Here is an 18,964-nt window from a genome sequence, read left to right on the forward strand (position 1 = left end):
ACATTGACTTGGTCTCTCCCCAGAGGCTCTCCACAGAACTGCACTGCTATGGGCTCCCAACTCGTAAGCAGCTCAGATGCCATAATGAAGACTGATAGAAAAACAAAGTGCTGAAGATGCTGAAATGCAATTTTTTTTTTAAAGAAAGACTAATTGAAACATGAACGAGGCCTGAAAAGAATCCCTCCATGTCTGGGGGCCCTTTATTAAAGTGATGGCGGTAGTCAAAAACTTTCATCATCTTATGCACACAGGTAATCCCAAAGGGCTGTTCCCTGAAACCAGGAGCACCTTCAGACAGTGAGGCTCATACTGGCCAACATATCCAATCTGATCTTAATCTGCCACTGGATATAACATCAAAACCCTGCAGCAGGCACAAATTTAGGCCACAATCCTACAATCAGATTAATGAGTTAACTGACTTCAGTGAGGCTCTTTGTGGGCAACAGGGTCTGCCTATATGGATGAGATCACAGGGTCAGGGATTTAGATGATTGCACCTGGCCCAGATATTTTGGGGGCACCTTTGCTGGTCACCAGTTAGTAGAGATGATTGCTTCTCAGTTCATTTTAGTATATAGCTAATTTATTAATACTCTTGGGCTTTTGCTGTTCATAGAGAGTGCTAAAGTTATTCCAAACAATAAGGAAAATAAAAGTAGAAGGACAAAACAGATGAGGGGAGATTAAAGGATATAACCTATGTACTCTAGAAACAGAAAAGACTGATTGGAGGGACATGACCATAACCTATAAATACTTTCAAGTTAATGTAAATGAAGAAATGGAATTATTTACCATCTCAAGAAACTTTAATGCAATGGCTAAAGCTAAAGGGATAGTGCCAAATTGAAAAATTACATTTCTGTATTAAAATTTAGTATCTATCATTGTTAGTTTCTCCCTTGCAGAAAAGACAGTCATGAAAATCAATAAGGGAGCAGAAAAATCCTTTGATTGATTGATTGATAGATTTTTATTAAATTTCAGTACTTACTATTTAATAGGTGGTCTATCAGAAACTGGAAGTTTTTAAATTAGTTAATGTCAAAGAATTCAATTGGTGAATGAAAGTAAAAGTTAATAATGTTTCCTTAATGAAGGACAAGTTTAGGCTTGATATCAGAACAATAAGAATTGTTGAGTCCAGGTGTATTGCCAAGGGAGGTAGGTGGTCAAAGACCGTCACAGCACTTATTCAGGCATGAATCATATAAGACATTAGTGAAAATGCTGCAGTGTATGCCTGAATAGTGTTGTGAAATGCACAGAGGACCAGATCCTCTGCTCACTGGATCTATGCCAACATATATTAGCTGAGTTATATGGAGTAAATCTTGACTCTATTAAGCTCTGATCCTATGCAATGTTCATAAGTCTTACAATCGACTTCAATTTACAACCTACTTCTATTTCTACATTTCTTTACAAAACCAATCTTTGTTTGCCAATCCTAGGAGAAGGCCAGAAGACAGCTTAGTCAGTCAGGGTATGGTCAGGATGTGAGTATGATCAGTTGATGCTGACTAACAATATCTACAGATTTGCTGATTTCATGTACTCTTTCTGCTGCCACCTGCTACCTGCCTGCCAAAACCAAATGTATTCTCTGCATTGATAGTAGGGGGGAGGAAACTAAACTGAACATATAGGCACCTTTCTAAATTTGGGACTACTTCTGTTGCACTAAATTTCATAGTGTGTTTCAGTGAAAATACCTAAGCAAAATTATCTACTGTGCCGATAATTAAAATCTTTATGAACTAGTGCCAGATTTTTCAAACTATTTAGGCACTTAACTCCCACTGACTTCAAAAAGAGTTAGGCACCTAAATACCTTTCTGAATCTGGGCCTAGGATACTAGCTACCACTTTATGAATGGCATGGTACCTTTAGATTTTGTATGTCTGATTTGATCTAACATGTCAAAAGGAGCAGCACAGAGAAATCGTGTTCAAATAACCTCTATTGCAGAACTCAGCATTTGTACTATTACTTCATTTATAAGGCCTCAACACACACCTGCTGTATGCTTTTAGCTTATGTTCACCCACTACCCCATTAACACCTCATTCTGCTACACATTTGCAGAAGCTTTACTCTTTGATCGCCTGCATTGTAGCTTTTAGTACAACTTTACTTTGCACTGTCACAGCACCTTTTCTCTGAGGATCTATAGATTCACTGCTGTGCCTACACTACACAGCGTGGTCAGTGGTGCATCACTCCCTACAATAATTCATTATGAAAAGTGAAGCAGGAGAAGGAGTTTGGATTGCTTGCAATAAACCTAACTGATTTTCTCTAATCATTTCTTGGTGAACAAAGCAAATCCCCTCAAAAAGTTTTCATTCCTTGACCCATGGCTGGGTGTGTCCGTGCATCTACTCACTTAGGCATACAGGTCATCACATCAATTCTGTGACACAACAGTGCTATACACTGTAGTGTCATTCATGTGGTCCTTTATGTTAAGTTACTAGCTAGAATACGTACAAGGAACAATACAGAAAATGACTGGGCAAAAAAATCACTAAGAGTCTGAAACCTGAGTCGTAGAAAATGTATTCTAATGCTGCATCCATCCTTTTCTATCACTATTTTTAAAAGTCTCTATTATCCTGGTGAAAGACTGTTTCTCTGATCTCATAATGATTAATGTCTCTCCTCTTGAAGCATGTTGCTAACTACTATTCTGTATACATCTAACAATGGGTCAGCCTGTCTGAATTTTTCTGACACTACTGTTCTGCCAATATCCTTTCCAGTAAGTAGTTCACACACTGGGAAATGAGTGGGCAGAAAAAGCACTCAAATGAAAGATAAACCTAAGTGACAATATCTGTTGAATTGAGACGGGACCTGCTTCAGACAGTGCTATTGGAATTTGCCTCCTGTAGAGAAGTGTCAGTGTTTCAACTTGAATAGACGATTGCTACATTGCTATCAGAATTGGGGTTTTACTATTTTCCCGGATGCTTTAATCTATAACTGATGTCATTCTTCATAACCTAGTCTGAGTTCAAAGCTGCCGGAGAAACAAAATAGATCTTTGAGTCCTAATTTTCAGTGACTTTAGAATGAAGATTTTGATTTTTGATGGAGATGGGTGGCAAGCAGAAATTTAAATGAGTGAAAAGTTCAGAAAATTCAATTAAAATTAAATGATATCCATGGATGCTGTTCTTTTTGTACATTGACATGGCTATCATGATGTGGAGGCTGTTCTCAAGGGTCCACAAAATATATACTTTACAATGTTACAGGTGATTACAGAAGAACCTCAAAGATTCCAGAGGTTCAGGTCAGTTAGGCATCCAGTGCTTAACCAAACTATCTGAACTTAAATCTGCCTCAAAATTGCATGGGAGATAGACCTTTTCATATGAATGCCAATACTGCCTCTCAAAGCCTGGCCCAAATTCTCTTCTAGATAGTCACAAGTTTGTCATAAGTGGATCCCAAGTCCCTACATGCTTCTAAGACCACCCTGAGTCTGACTAGTGACTGGTTATGCTTCCTATCTCTGCACCTCTTAGTCACACTCCCAGGTACATACCTGGTGTCTGGGCAGTGGACCTCCCAACACAGCCACCTTAGATTCCTGCAAGAGCACCTCAGCTCTCCTGAGTCCCCAGTTGCTTAGATATGTTCACCCAGAGTCAACCTGGCTGTAGGAGTAATGGTTTCAAGTTAAACCCCTCAGGAAAATGTGGTAGGAAGGCAAGGAACACAGACTTAGCAAAGGAATTTTTAAAAAACAAAGACACTTTACTCTTTACAAATCACACTAGAAAGCTACATGTCCTTGAAAAATAACAAAATCCTGACTGCACCCTCTTTAGCCTGGGGTTAGTCAGTATCCATAGGCTTGGAAGCCCTTCCAGCTTTCTGTGACCCTTCCTTTTGCCCATTGGGGTATTGCTGGGGGAATTCCAGGCTCCTCCACCCCAACCCCATGCTTGTAGGGAGTCATTCAAAGTCAACCACCCTACTGGCAGAAAATCCATTCCACCAGCTGGGGAGAGTTAGTCAGTGTTGATGAGCCTTGATGGCTGCTTCTCCAAAGCGCCCCACATCACAGCACGAGTGGGACTAGGTTTAGATGAGACTGTCCTTGTCAGAGCCAGCCTAGTTTTCAGTATAAACCAGGGTCTTATCTACACAGTACCACAAAATGCACTAGAGGGATGTAATTGGTAACGCACTCTACTATGTTGCACTCCAACTGCCCAGTGTAGATCCTACTAGTATACTTGAAAAGACAACTAGTTCACATTAATGTTTCCTGTTTCAGGTTACTATCAAAAATGGTGTTAGCAAAACAAAGTCAATCTGAAGATTTTAAAAATGAGCTGGAAATAGTTTTGGATACTACACCTGCTCTTGAGTCTCTTTGCCAATTTTTGCGGATTTCCAATCACATTGTCCTGTCAAATAGTCTTCTCTTCTCTTCTCTTTTGTAAAAAATCCACAAACAGAGGAAACAATATCATTGACTTTGCATAAAATGCTGTCAAATGCACAAAGTAAGGAAACAAAAACAATCTAATGTTTCTCCTAATCTTTTATCATAATCTGTTGGGAAAACATTATCAGTTGATAGTACCACTTTATGAAGATTTCTAGAAAGGAAAGAAGGGAAGAATGGACACAAGAAGAGCAATGGGAGAAAGAAAAGGCCAGAGTAGAAACAGGAAGATTGAGAATCTTTAAGGATTAGAGTTGCCAGTGGATCTGGGTCCCTCAAAGCATCCCCTTTGTATAACAGAGTACCAGGACATTCACACACTTACAGGTATATTAAGGTATCTCAGGCTTCTAAAACTCAATTAGATCATAAGACTCATTTCCTCCTTCCCTTTTTTCCTCCCTTTTAAACCTTCCATCTGTCTTGCAAAATTAGTTCTGATACATTTTGAATATTAGAGATAGTTCAACTGGACTTGGCGCATACATGAAGTCTTCCAAGACTTACAAAATAACTGGTGATTGAATTTGCATATGAAATGAACTGTGCTTGATTCTTAAGGTTTCAGAGTAGCAGCCATGTTAGTCTGTATCTGCAAAAAGAACAGGAGTACTTGTGGTACCTTAGAGACTAACACATTTATTTGAGCATAAGCTTTTGTGGGCTACAGTCCACTTCTTCGGATGCATAGACTGGAACATATGTTGAGGAGATATATATACACATACAGAGAGCATGAAAAGGTGGGAGTTATCTTACCAACTCTGAGAGGACAATTAAGTAAGAGAAAAAAACTTTTGAAGTGATAATCAAGATAGCTCAATACAGACAGTTTGATAAGAAGTGTCAGAATACTTACAAGAGGAGATAGATTCAATGTTTGTAATGGCTCAGCCATTCCTAGTCCCTATTCAAGCCTAAATTGATTGTATCTAGTTTGCATATCAATTCCAGCTCAGCAGTTTCTCATTGGAGTCTGTTTTTGAAGCTTTTCTGTTGCAAAATTGCCACCCGCAGGTCTGTCATTGAATGACCAGACAGGTTAAAGTGTTCTCCTACTGGTTTTTGAGTGTTATGATTTCTGATGTCAGATTTATGTCCATTAATTGTTTTGCATAGCGACTGTCCGGTTTGGCCAATGTACATGGCAGAGGGGCATTGCTGGCACAGGATGGCATATATCACATTGGTAGATGTGCAGGTGAATGAGCCCCTGATGGTGTGACTGATGTGATTAGGTCCTATGATGATGTCACTTGAATAGATATGTGGATAGAGTTAGCATCGGGCTTTGTTGCAAAGATAGGTTCCTGGGTTAGTGGTTTTGTTCAGTGATGTGTGGTTGCTAGTGAGTATTTGCTTCAGGTTGGGGGGCTGTCTGTAAGCGAGGACAGGTCTGTCTCCCAAGATCTGTGAGAGTGAGGGATAGCATGGCCTTCAGAAGTCAATGGGCCAAATCCTGAAGTTTTTTCTCAGGCAAAACTCCTATAACTCAAATGAGAGTTTTGCTTCAATGCAGAACATCAAGATTTATCCCATTTTTTGCAATAATTGGATGAAAAAAGGGCAATAGTTTGATCATGTCCAGCAATGAGGAAGACATAACCCTTGGCTGGATGCTACTGAAAGAACAAAAATTAAACTGGCAACACTAGAAAAGACTATTATAAAAAGCTACCTGAAAGTTGAACTATAACTGTTCAGCTCTTTACGTTAAAACTGATATTTTAATCAGACAGTTGGCCCACCTAATCCAATAGTTTACCTTCAGCAGTAATTTATGCTTGATGCATAGGGAAAAGATACAAGAAATTGGGATATGATGCTCTGTGAGCATACATAATTAACTAATCTTTTTACCTAAAAAATACATAATAATGTTTGTTATATTTTGGGCAGCATTTATTCTTCAAAGGCAAGCTTACAACACATAGGGTTTGACCACATGTGCAATTCTATTTTGTGCATGCAATTATTGTGATTGTCCCTGTAATTCATGTGTTTCTATTCTCATATGGTTAGCTACGCACTGAACATGCAATCAGTTATTGAAAATTCAAATCTATCATTCAGTTATGCATTTTTCCCAATTCACAGAACTTTTTCTCTATGTTCAGATTCAGTTTGATTCATTTCCCCCCGCCCCCCGCTCCAATTTTTCGGAACTGCCTATGGATCATAAAATCAGTTATTCACCCAGTTCTAGCCAGGAATTCTTGGATTTATTCCTACCTCAACCACAAATTTGCTGCATGACTTTGCCCATGTCATTTTTCTATTCCCCTTCCCCCATGAGTAAAATGGGGATAACAATACTTACATAGCTGTTTTATATGGGTGAGAGAAAAGTTTAATCCAGTTAAGTTATCAAAGTGCTTTGAGATCCTCAAAAGATATCCATATTAGTTACTGAGAATATTATTAGAATTTAATTGAGGATCCTGATATATATTTTACTCTGTGCTCTGGACATGGGAAGTTTTAAGCAGCAGAAGAACCCACCATAGAGACCACAGAAGAGGAGGGGAGAGGAACTTACATAAACTGATTTGCATGTAGTTTGGCATAGCGGATAGGCAAACATTTGAGCAAGTTCTTATTTTGCCTGAACCAGTCTCCAAAATGGAAATAAAATGGAGCTGTTTGCATTTTATTGTAATGACTCTGCAGAACTCCCTTTGGAAGCATTCACAAATACTGTAACAAACTTTAATAGCTGTAAATCTCATGATGTGTCTAACAAATACATATTTGATATTTGTATATCCCTTTATGCCATTATTCAAAGGGTCTGTTATTAGATATGGGAATACGTTTGCATTGAGTACCATACAGCACATGGCATTTTACATCGAAATAAAGTACTTACTACCACTCAAAAACAACTTTTAAAAAAATTGTTTCCTTGAAAGCATCCTGCAATTTTCTACTCTCCTCTTTCTGAAGAAGCAATTTCCCCTTCCCCTGCTGGCAAGAAACTGTTCTGGCTCTGGTTTTTCTTTCAGATTATTGCTGTGGTTCTTTGTGATAAGGTTCCTATTAAACTAATAGTTTTTTCCAGAACTTCCCCAGAGACTGTTAAGGCAAAGCTAAACTGTATGAATGGTGGAGCTTTCTGGAGTCTCATTTAGCTAAATGGCCTTTCTTTCACTCTATCACTGTTTGATAGTCACTTCCTCATTCTCTTCTCTCACATATTAATACAAAGTAGGACCTTCAGGAATTATACAAGAAAGAGCTTTATAATCATTTTAAAAAAATACTGCCGCCTCAGTTTTTAAGGTCAGACTGGTCTCATAAGCTCAAAGCTTCCTCCCAAAATTTTATGAGCCATGTTATTTCTGAACTGAAAGTTTTATAAAATTAATACACACACTATTTTGTTGTGAAGCACTTATGGTTACACATATCACACACCTGAGAGAAACCCACAAAAGCAAGCTGACTAAAATTAAGCTACGTAAGGGTACACACCCTATACTCCTCCATCCCAGACACACACCTTACCATTAGCAGAACTACTGCACACCACAGACTGTGCATCACAATCTTAACTCTGAACCCTTCAATCCAGCCTTCTACACACCTGTCTTTACCAAACTACCCTCTCCCCCAAACACTTCAATGGAAGCATTTGGTATAGTAATATATAGCATTCTAAATATGTTCAGACATCTGTACCAAACTGACCCCTTATTCTTTTGATGTTCACTCATTCCAGGTTAAGATGAAACATATTGTTAACATCACCAAATAAATCTAATCCATTTAACCACACGTTTTGTTTGATTGGTTTTCTTTGTATTGCTCTGTGAACCAAGAAAGGTACTTTATGCAAATCAGCAAGCCTTTGGAATTGGAGGAGGGGAGGGAGAGGAAGGGGGAGAAAAAGATAGCATGAGTGAGACAGCAAAGACACATAGACACGGAGCCTTGTCAGAGTTAAAAGAAGAAAAAATCAAGTGGAGGAAACATCCTTAGAACAGCTGCCTAGTATGGTGTCTTGGCAGGATGTTGCACTACCATCTGGGATAGTTCAAATAATCTTTGAATCCCAGGCCCTCTCGGGCTGCAGGAGGCTAGCTGGGAGAATTATGCATTTTGTTTCTTGTGATGCAGAGGAGGTGCTGTTGGTCTGATGCTTTAAGCATTCCCTGCTGGTTGATCAGCATCTGACAGAACAGTTTTCTTAACCACTAGCTAAAGATGAGACCAAAATGACTGACTGAGCAAGGAGCAGGGAGAATGAGCTGGTTGAAATAACGAGGAGATCTGGAAATAGTATTTTTCCAGTCAGAGAAGGAAAGACCTAAGGCATAAAGGCCTAGATGATTAAAGGTATTCAGATGTTGCTCCACTCAGCTTTGAAAGGCCTAAGTGATTTAGACTGTTAAATTCCATTTTCAAAAGTGACTTAGGCATCTAGGGCTAGATACACAAAGGGGACTTACACTTCATTACTTTCAGCATCATGCCTTCCGTTGGACTCCTCAGCCCTGAGTTAGAGGCCCCAGTTCCCCTCAGCTAGGTGTCTAAGAACAGAATTCAGAGAGCCAGCAAGCTGAGTAGGAGCATGCCTAAGGAGAGGAGTGGGGTCTAAGCCTTGCCCCTCAAAGGGAGTTGGACAATTAACTCTGCCTTGAAGGGAGGCACCTATCTCCACTTGCGATTCCCCCCTGTGAACCCTCACCTGAAGTTACGCGCCTCAGCCAGGACAGCACTTTTACACAAGACATTGAAGAGAAGGGGCAGGTACCTTTACATCCAATAGCCCAGTGGTTAGACCATCACCAGAGATATGGGAAAGCTGGGCTGAAATCCCCGCTCTGTTTGATTTGGGTCAGAGACATGAACCCACTTCTCGTATGTGAGTCCTTTAACACTAGACTGTGGGGTATTCTGCGTGGAATTGTCATAATATCTGTAGATGAAGCTGTTTCACTTTCCATGAACAGAAAGAGAGAGTGAGAATAACTCTATAGTCTAGTAATCAGGGTCTCCCAAACTAGTACACAAGTTCCAGTCCTTGATCCAAGGTCCTGATTTTTAACTGTTTTGACATGCATGCAAAATAAGGGCCTAAATTATATGCCTAATTGGGAACATAAGAACTGCTATACTGGATCAAACCCAAGATCCATTTAGTTCAGTAATCTGTCTCTGACAGTGGCCAGCAACAGGCGCTTTAGAAGGTGTAAGAATCCAGCAGTAGGCAGATATGGAATAATCTGCCACCCTCCCTAGAGACTAGTTTCAGTCTTGAAGGTTTAATATCCCTTCCACAAAATGTTTGCTAACATGACTCTAGATATTCTTGTCCCCTTTTTGAATCATGTTTAGTTATTGGCCTATTTCAGTGGCTGTGCGTTCCACAGTCTGTTTTGAATTGTCTGCCTTTTAATTTCACAGAATGTCCCCTTGTTCTGGTGTTATCAGACAGGGAGAACATATTATCATATCCCCTCTTATTCATCTCCTTTCTAAGATAAATCACTGCAATTGTTTGTGTAAACCAAGTAATTAAATGTTCAAGTGTAGTAATTTGCATGCATATTTACCAAATTTGTGCACATAGTCACAATACTTGCATGCAAATTAAGCACAGAATTATGTTTAAAATTCAGTTCCTCAGAGCAAGCTTATCATACCCTTACTCAAAGTAAAAGTAGTGTATTACTCCTCAGAAAGTCCCACCAAAATCCATAGGGCTACTTGAGCAATGAGATACTACTTGCTTCAGGGAGAATGAGATATCATACTATTTTGAAATTGCAAAAGTAAAATAAAAATATTTTATTTATTTAGTTATCTAAGGTCTTATATTTCCAGACAAAATAGCTCTGCTAGTTAATGTGAAATTTCAAATGCAGTTTATTTGGTTTATCAAATTTACTATAGTCAAATATTTGAGGGAAAAAAAATTGAATCAAAGAAAGAAATAGTGGAAGCAGCATGATTTTGTCTTCTCCCTATTGTTTTATACTATAATCATAGATTTGCTGTGTTCTGAGATATCAGTGTTACACAGTCGCTAGACATTAGCATGAGTGTGATTTATCTATAACCTAGACTAGGTGGACTGCAACACATCATCAGGAAAAAAATTAAAAAATCACAACACACAAAAAGAAATGTAATAACTTTTAAAAAATCAAGCTTTTTTTTTTTTCAAATTTATTTCAGCAGCGTTAGGAATTGTGAGACTCAGTGCTTCAATTACGGAAGCTAACTGTGTTGTTGGGTAGCTGGAGAAGGTCATTAAAAGAAAGTATGATACTGGGTTTTTTCCCCTCAGTATTTTGTATCAAAGGAGGCTGATACTTCAGTGACTGATGGGATTTCTTAGCTGTATTTAAGAGCTAGTCTACACTAGTTTGCTACATTGGCGCAGCTGCACTGCTGTAGCATGTGTGGTGAAGATGGTTATACCAACGAGAGAGTGGCATAATTACTCCACCTCAATGAGAGGTGGAAGCTATGTCAGAAAGAGAGTACCTCCCACCAACATAGCATGATGTAGGCACTACTTTAAGTTCATGTAACTTACATCATTCAAGGGGGTGGCTTTTTCACGCCCCTGAGCAACGTAAGTTACATTGACTTAAGCAGTAGCGTAAGACAAATGCTAACTGAAGGAACACAGCATAACACTGATTACACTGCATTTGTTTGTATGCTTCATGCAGAGGGGAGCAGAAATCATCCTTTACAGCAAGGGAGCAGGATTCATCCCTTACATTAAGTTGTAAATAATGCTGGAATGATTCCATGTATGCAGGAGCATTTACAATTTAAAATAGACTTTTTTTAAATAGAAAATGTTAAGGAGGAACAGAAAGGTTTTGTAGGTGTTATTCTTAAATTCCTTGCATGTCTATGGTGAGGGGATGGATTTAATTTTCAGTACTGTGTACTTACAGCAGAGACATCTATTTTATCTTTAATTAACAAAAATTATTCTTTTTTGTTTGAAAGTGTCTGTACTGAGCAGGAACATGCCCCAGGGCCAGGTGCTCACTGTCTTGATATGTTTTATTTTCATTCCAATGCACTGACAACAAAGACATTTTAACTAAAAATTAGTAAAGAAGAAAGCAAGAAATAGAAGAAAAATATGTGTTTGAGCATTTGAGTGTCTGGGCATGGATTTGATTTTACTACAGTAAGTCAACTTTAATTGCTATAGCACAGTATACAACCAAGCCATTGGTATATCACAACAAACACCTACATGATTGTCATTTCAAAGTTTTGCTCCCTTTATGTATGTTCTCCAATTATATATTCATGGAGCTTTGTCTTGCCAATCCCATGGCAACACTCCATAAACTGACCTCCCATTGAAAACTTACCATGAAAGTACATGAAGTAAAGCAGTGCCTCACAAAAGCTAAACTACATATAAAAGGACACATTAATATTTCAATATGCATTTTACTGGTACTGAGGCTTCAAAGCGTGCATCACTTTGGATAAATCTACAAGTGTGGATGTTTATCAGTACTATCCAAATATAGGGAAACTTCCAGGAGCAACAGTTCTCCATTCCTACACAATCCTCCTTTTTCCCAGAAGGCTCTGTGACAGAACCTACTGCTCCCCCAATGCCAATAACCTCAGTCCCCACCCCAACATACACAATGTATGATCTCATTCAGGGAGGGACAGCCAGTGACTTGTTCCCTATGTTGCAATCTTGGTAATGGCTGCACAAAGTCTGCCATTCACACCGTGTTTCAGATGTATGTTTTTCCCCTCTCTCTGACAGAGACCTGAGAAAACAAATGGCAGTAGTCTCTGCCAATCTGGAAGCCTGAATAAATATCAGGGAACTTGATCTTTTTCAAACTCAGCTTGAAATTGATATAATATACCAAGAGAGGCTGCATTAAATATTTTGCCATCTGGGAAAAAACAATATACCTAAGCCTTGAGGAAATGTCTATCAAGTTAAAACTGATTTACCAGACACTGGATTTTTTCCTCTGAAGTTCTGCAAACTTAAAGTGAGTAAGATGAGTATCATTTCGTTTTCTGACAGCTATTCATACAGTTGTATTCAGAGACCCCTACTCCCGTCCCAAAAAGACAAACAAAACCCCCTATGCATACAATTCTTCAACATCCAAGCTAAAGGAGAATATCCATTTGCTATTAGCTCGTAGTAGGCCATTAGAATGAAACAATCACAAACACGAAAGAAGGTTTGACATTCCATCTGCAGAGTGCAGTGGAATTACACACATACACACCTGCCAGTACAGGCTAGTAACACCTATATCACAGGTTAATTTAATAATAAGGGCACCTCAAAAGTGCAATACCATACTTCAAAAGGTTCAAGCTTCACCATTTTCCCTGACTCCAGGCTCTTCATCAGCCTCAGTCATCCTTCAGATTGGAAGGCTCTTGGGTTTACTGCCGAAGTCACCTCCTAGAGACCAAACAAAGCAAAGCAATAACACAGAAAATGTCTGCCCATGCTGGGCTTAATAAAAGTCTCACATCGCTCCCATGCTTTTTCCCTAGCTCCCTGCCTCTTGTACAGGACAATAACCATGGGGGCACTCCCCAGGCCTTCCTCTTGCTCCCAAGTCTTTGCATTTCATGACACAGGCCTCTCAGCTTCTGGCCTATCTACCTAGTTCCAGAGAAAGCCTGCAACTTCTACAACTTCTCTTTCCCACCCCTGTCTGCTTTTCTTTCAGCTCTTATAGGGAACAATTGTCCCCTGCTCAGCTGGATCTGATTAATGAACAGGGCTGGCTGGGTCTTGGCCACTGGCACTCAAAGGGGCATTCCACTCTGTTATAAAATTCGAAATTCATAATCCTATGTAACAGCTGCATCCAAGCTTTAGCCAACTGAGGGACCCATTAGCAATGTGCAGGGAAACTATCCTTAATTTGCACAGAAGTTAAAAAGTTAAAAGTCTTTTTGACCTTATCTCTTCTTTATTTTTCTACCATATATATTTTTTTATTCTTTAGTTGTTATTGAGTTCTGGGCTCGTCTACTGTAAGTACGACCCCAAGCAAGTCATTCTTGTGTATAGAGCTGGGCTATTAAACTCCAGCCTGGCTTTTCTCAGGTGTCACCAGGTAAGTGTATACCTTGTAAGTACTGGCCTATTGGTGCCCACTGGCAAAAGTTTCACAATTCTTTACAAGCAATTCCTGACTCAGACCTGACAAACCTACTATACCTAATACACTGCTTTCATAGTTTTATACCTGAAGTGGAACATATGAGGTGTCTGCTGAAAACTGGTAACTTATTGATACTCATAATCATTATGAGATGTGTATACAGGTAGTATTTAAGGAATAACGTAACTATATTGAAAATTATACCCTTTAGGTCTTGGAGTGAAAGTGAGTTACCAGGGACTCATATGTCTCAATGGTAGCCCATAAAAGTGGGAAGGAATTGTCACCTGACCTTAGCTAGCCAACAATGTAATTTATTTTTTTGTCTACTTTTGCACCGATCCAGAAAAGTCAGTGGAAAACCATGGAAGACAAACTACAAGCATTGAAAGTATATGGAAGTGAAAAGGAATGATAGGATAGTTAGGCAATACCCTGTCTGTGAGTAGAGACAAAAGATTGATTCAGTATATCACAGGGTGGAGAAAGACTAAGGGAACCTCTACATGGGACTAAAAGCCATGTAGCATAACCACAGCTGGCCCAGGTCAGCTGGCTCAAGATCAGGGGCCTCAAGCTTCTTTTGTTTCACTATAATTGAACTCAAGTGTTGTGTGTGATACAGGAGTTGTGAGCTAAGGTAAAACTGGTAAACTGGGATACCCTATTCCTTTGGGAATAGACAATTTGGTTTTTCTGTGGGAATCCAGTGTTCAGGGCCTGGATACCCCAGGGGGACACTTTGAAGGGACTTGGGAACAGAGGAGCATCTATTGTCATCAGGATGAAGCCAGGTTTGGTGTAGCCCAAAGGAGAGTGCTTGAGCGGCTGACAGGAGTTAGGGAGCTGGCACAAGCAAGACTCCCTCATTCCAGAGGCAGGTGATGTCAAGGTGACTCACAGCTATGGGTGCCCCAGGAAGCATCATGGAACTGATTTCATTCCTCTGCAAGTACATAGACATGTCAGGAGCTATTTCTCTATGCTGTTATCTTTAGGCAGGCACCTTTCTAATTTACTCACATCAATCTGAATAGGTTATGCCATGATCCCTCTGTTGGCCCTGCTACCCATACTATGAGACATTTTGTGTTTTTCAGTGCCTGGTTAGAGTTCCTATTTTTGTTGATTTCTCTACATTCAGTTTTTTTATTCCTGCAGTTTTGCAAGTTCACACCTTTTTGGTTTTGTACACAATCTGAAACTCTGTCTCCACAGTAACACTGAATTAGTCATTTATTATTTATGTTCTGTGGGGCATCTTCGCAGAAGTAATTAGATACTGTTATGTGGCTGGGCTAGAAGAAAAGCCTCACTGTAAACAAAATATCATGAAGCAAATAATGTGGGAAGAGAGGATTTTACTTCACCCTGGGGTATAGTCTGCTCTGAATTTAAAGTTTTGCATCCAAAAATAAGCAATCTCTCAATTTTGCAATTCAAAAGTTGCAAATATTCAATCCAGGGAGGGAGGTGGAAGTTTGTGATAAGGACTTTTGAAGTGGGTCTTAAAGAATTTGGTATGTGCAGGGAGATGCAGAAAGGCAACAGTCAGATCAACTAAAGTCTCATCCAAAACCCCAAATAAGTTACATTTTGGGTTTCCACTATGTGTGAGCCTAATACAGTTCACTGTCAGAAGGCTATTCCTGATATTCAGCATTTATCATGAGACTATGTTTCTCACAAATTTTTGCTCTGTATAGTTCCAGAAAAAACAATGGAATTTCAAAGAAACCCTGCTCTGAAACCATAAGGCCTGTACTGTATGTGCTGCCAGGAGACACATTCCTGCATTAAGCTGGTATCACATCATTTATAAGGAAAAATATCACATTGTCAGTTTATAACTGACCAATTGAAAAGGCAAGTTGGGAAACTGACAACATTGCAACTAATATGTTAGCTGCTGCTTTTTTATGAGGAAGAAAAAGTGGGAATGCAGCAATTGTCATCTTACATAAAGCAAAAACGTTAAAATGGATTTTCCTCCTGTGTGAGGGAAGATTTTCTTTCTATATGAAAAATCAGTCAGTTTTTAGCACCAGCATTATGAACATCTGTGACACCTCGAAGTATTTTAACTCTTTTGGGCTAAACTCTGGACTTCTAGGACTCATTCTTATCAGACTAGTTCTGTCTGGCTCTAAAAGGTCATTAACAATTTGCAGACACCACACCTTTTCTAAAATTGTTCAGGTTTTTTGGATTTGATGCAGACCTTGAACCATAGGTTTATTTTCTTCCTTAGGTCACACTGGCACCTAGTGGTTCTACTCTGAGTAGATTGGACAAATCAAATGTATATACATAAATAAAAAGTGAGTTTGTACATAGATACTTAAACACACAACTACACACATTACAACATTATGGGTAAAATTTACTAAAACATCTAAGAGATTTAGAAGTCTATGTCCTGCTTTCAATAGCAATTTAGGGACTTTTGAAAATTTTACCTACTACGTATAAATCTGTACATACAATGACAAGAACGTATACACAAATAAAATCAGAGACATTCCATATTTTTCCTTTCAGGTATTTTTCCCATACAAAAAAATATAAAGGCTGTAAACCCTCATGTTTCAGGGCGTATCCCAACTTTTAACTGGCTGGGGTTAGGAAGAAACAGCCTCTCTGAGCCAGTAATTGCATCATTCAATTTTATTCTAGGCTGATATTGAAATTTGTTTTTGGCTTCTGTTTGGTTTTTGGTTTGTTAAGAAACTTGGCATTTTCCACTGAAATTTGAGCAATAATTAAGAAATGTCTTTACATTGTTAAAATTCCACATGTCATAAATCTCCCTGTTCTCCTTTTTATGACTGTTATCCAGTGCTTACACCTATTTGTGAATAACAATAAGTAGAATGTTTTGACCTGGAGAGAAACCAAGACATGGATTGGGAAAACATTAGGGAGACTGGACTAGAAAAACACTTTGATGATATTACTATACAGGTCATAGAGCCAGACAAATGGTCCATGACAAAATTAATCTAACCCAGTTATACTCCAAAGTTATTAACTCCATCTTCCTGATTTAAATAGATATATCTTCCCTCAGCTCTTTTTATTCTAATGTATCAATAGATATGCAGTTCACACTTAGTCTCATCAAGTAAAAAAAAACCAACACTGGAGCCAGATTTTAAAAATCACTGGTAGGTCTTGTTTACTAATTAAAAGCCTATTTCCTTTCACTATCTAAGACAAGATCCAGATAAAGTCTGTAGGCATCTTCCTATTTTTGACAGCTTACTTGTTAGTGCATAGAAAGAAAGAAAAAATTGCTATGAAAATGAGAGCCATGCCATCTATGTTGTATACCTTATATATTTAAAATGAGTTTTATGGTAACCACTCCCCTCGAAATGTGCACACAACTACCATTAATGTTCATGTGAAATAAGTGGGCGTATACTTGGGAGAAAAGAAAGTGTTATGTGAATGAGGTCCTACTGTTCACATTAAAAGATTATTTTTCATTCTGTTAAAAAGCCATGAGACAGCAATAATCAGATTGTCAAAGAAGACACCATGGGTCCCATAAACTGCAGCCTCTGGTCATGTTTTAGTACTTGATACTACACAGGGAATAAAAAAACCACTAGACAGCTACGGAAAATATGATAAATGCAATGTAGGATTGATTTGTAGCCCTGGATTTCAGAATCCTGTAGTTTTTATAACTAACAACTAATGCATTAGAAATCTAACTGCAGTCATCTAGCAGACAAGGATTCAGGCATTTGTGGTGAGGTGAATACTATCAGCTCCAATAAGTTTCTTTAGCCAAAATTAAATGCAATACAGTATCATTAGAAAGTAGTGAAATGTTTATTCTTTCTAACTCCCTTCCTCCCCCGAAAGTATACAGATTCAGAAGCCCAAATATGAGACTCTGATGGTAGACAGCTGTTTTCACTATTGTTCATTCTCAAATTGTGTCTTATACATAGGCTACTCATTCTCCCACAGACTACTCAGGTCCCTGAACTCTTGACAAATAAGAACAATATCTAAATCTCTCTATTTGGCTTTGGAGTTTTTCCTGTAATTCTAATGGGCCAAAATCTCCTTAGCTACACTGGTATAACCTTAGTGACTTCAGTGGGGTCTACCAGTGTAATAGAGAAGAATTTGGCCTAATTCATAGAAATCCATCATCTAATCATGGTAACAATGGTTTGATCTTACATAATAAAATGTATTGTTATTTATTTTTATTATGGTTATACTTAGGAATCCCAATCAAGGATCCTGGCCATACAGTGCTTATATGTATGGACAACTAAATAAGACAATTTGTAAAGGCTACAGAACTCACACTGAGAGCAACCATACCCAACTTTGACCTGTATTTTTGCAAACTTTTCTGAAAAAGTGTGAGTGTAATGAGGGTTTGCAGAGCTCTAATTAAAACAGCTCTATTATTAACATTCTCCAACATAAATATAACCCATAAACAGATTTGTAGATAAGGAAAACTGCTATATACAAGAATATTATACTTCATACCTCAGCATTTTTAATCTTTTCGGTCTGTGTTTTGGCAAGGAAGGTATGATTCCAAACAAACAAACAAAAGACATTTAATGTTACATATCCTTAGGTTTATTCTTCCTGTCAGAGGACAGGTGACCCTGTATCTGGGCAAGAGCTGAGACTCAGGGGATCCATCTTTACCTTCATGTTGAAATTTCCACAGATATTGTTATTGAGCTCCAAAAGAGGCAGCTGAACAGCAAAGGTGAAATTTCATTCCTGAGGCAGCTGGCCAGGTTCACAAGGTCATGCCTGAGCTCATTTAGAGACAGTCAGACTTGAGTATTGGCCAGTATGTCACCATCAGGCAACATTTATAAATAGCTGGAAATACAATGCATGGATAAGGAAGTATATGTAAGATATAGATTTTTAATGAGTAATTATGTGGTAAATGAAATATAGTAAACAAACTCTTTAATATCTATCCACTTCATTCTACAAACATGAATATTTTACAGGTTTCCAAGCTTTAATTAGGTTGCTATAAACTCAGAGGGAGATATATTTGTCATGGTTTTAAGACCTATTGGTATGGCTCAACCATGTGAAGGCTGACTAAATTCTAATTAAAATGTACATTAGTTTCTGAGCTCTTCATCAGGCCCATTAGAGAGAGATCAAGATGGAGTGTAACATTCAGAGGCATGCTAGAGTTTAGGCAAAGGTAAAAGGTTCAGAGGCTGTACACATGAGCATACATAGAACAGCCATGCTTCATTTTTGGAGGAAATGTCTTGATCTGCGTGAAAGCTGCTAAATGCTTACGTGGGGATAAGAGAAGATTTA

General features: G+C 38.6%; 1 long non-coding RNA gene across 1 annotated transcript in view; it reads right to left on the reverse strand.

The window, feature by feature from the left end:
- Positions 1 to 18,964, reverse strand: part of LOC127047040 (uncharacterized) — a 210,858-nt gene that overhangs the window by 66,575 nt on the left and 125,319 nt on the right. The window contains exon 2 of the long non-coding RNA XR_007773281.1: positions 12,805 to 12,909. This is a non-coding gene — a long non-coding RNA (uncharacterized LOC127047040). The remainder of the gene's footprint in view (positions 1 to 12,804; positions 12,910 to 18,964) is intronic.

The sequence above is a fragment of the Gopherus flavomarginatus genome, chromosome 3 (genome assembly GCF_025201925.1).
Source record: "Gopherus flavomarginatus isolate rGopFla2 chromosome 3, rGopFla2.mat.asm, whole genome shotgun sequence".
NCBI classification, from domain to species: Eukaryota; Metazoa; Chordata; order Testudines; family Testudinidae; genus Gopherus; species Gopherus flavomarginatus.